This window comes from Arachis ipaensis, chromosome B07, assembly GCF_000816755.2.
Source record: "Arachis ipaensis cultivar K30076 chromosome B07, Araip1.1, whole genome shotgun sequence".
Lineage (NCBI taxonomy): Eukaryota > Viridiplantae > Streptophyta > Magnoliopsida > Fabales > Fabaceae > Arachis > Arachis ipaensis.
This window is the reverse complement of record NC_029791.2, coordinates 113,111,181-113,112,693: the sequence shown is the minus strand read 5'-3', so window position 1 is coordinate 113,112,693 and position 1,513 is coordinate 113,111,181. Positions and strand designations below refer to the sequence as shown.

The 1,513-nt window shown below is 31.0% G+C and overlaps 1 non-coding gene across 1 annotated transcript; it reads right to left on the bottom strand.

Annotated features, from left to right (window-relative positions):
- TRNAW-CCA lies at window positions 846-917 on the bottom strand. Its single transcript has one exon. It is a non-coding gene; the product is annotated as a tRNA-Trp (tRNA).

Here is a 1,513-nt window from a genome sequence, read left to right as displayed (position 1 = left end):
CGGATACTAACGGACCAATTGTATAACGAACGTTTGGGTATTTTTAGCACACAGAGGTCATTTTTCGTGATTTCAATCGTCGTTTCTTTTTTATATAGGTACATTTGTCAGCGTCTATATATTTTATGAGTATAAATAGTAATTTATTCTTATAATGATATTAATGCAAGAAAAAAGATTAAAAAAAAAAAAACTGTTTACTATCTGTATAAGTGTTTCCTTATTGTTTTGCCATCAGAGTTCAGAACTCCTGTTTTTTGTTTTATTTTATTGATAAACAATTATTTCATAGCTTCATGCTCACTTTTACACTACGAAAATATCATCCAAACTTGAATATATACACATATACAGACCGATTTGATTTTACGTGTAATTAACAATTGTGCACTTTGTCCTTTTTTATTTTACTTTAATTATTTATTTATTTATTTGAACAGGGCTCACTTTGTCCCCTTCAACTAAAGTCAGAAGACAAGCATGCAGCAAACAGAAAATGAGGAGAAAATAAAATGAAAAGGAGTTGATGATAAGGATGAAGAAACAAAAAGACAAAACATGATGAAGAATTGAACGGGCCATGACATTTGAAATCAATGTATCTTTTTGTTTGTAGCGTTTTGTGTTATATGGGCTTTTGTAGGCCTAACTATTGAAAACTTTTAGCATGGCGTGTTGCTTTGTACTGTTGTGGACCAAGTACAATCTAAATCCAGTTGTAACATGGACCCTGAAAATGAACTAAACTATGAAAGGGATTCCTGAAAAATCCAACAAGTGTAGAAAAGGTAAAAGCGAAAAAGATAAAAAGGGTGATCCACAAAGGCAGCTTTGGATCGGGATATTGAACCCGACGTGAATCGAACACGCAACCTTCTGATCTGGAGTCAGACGCGCTACCATTGCGCCACGGATCCTCTGCTGCTCATGGTTTTTTTATTTATTTTTATATTGTATTTTTTAGAAAATCCCAATTGTTTTTGGTTAACTTTGATTCGCCAGCTCTTGTTTCATTGTTGACCCAGCTCTTGTTTTCTATATTATAAATACTTAACGATTGGGTCTTGTTTCCTTGGGCTCTGGCCCCATAGCATACCAAAAAACACCCCTTACGATTGGGTTTTTTTTTTTTATCAAATGAATTTCTTTGTAGCCGAAAGTTATAAAGAAAACATTAAAATAATTTACCAAAAAAAAAACATTAAAATAAAACAAAATACGAATACAAAATATATATATATATACAAAGAGAAAAACCATGTCATTTCTTCCCGATGAAGTACGTTAAACTGTTTACTTTGATCAATGCCAGTCCCCCAAAAGAAAGAAGTTTGATAAACGCTTTGAACAAGAAAAAAGATAAAAAAATATGTTAATATTTTTTAACCAGCAAAACTTAACAAAATTGATAGCTAGGCTAGATCCTTAATCATTGGATTGGTAATTATATACTTATTGTATTTAATATTATATATTTATTCCAACAGTAATTAATGAACGTAAACAAATTAAA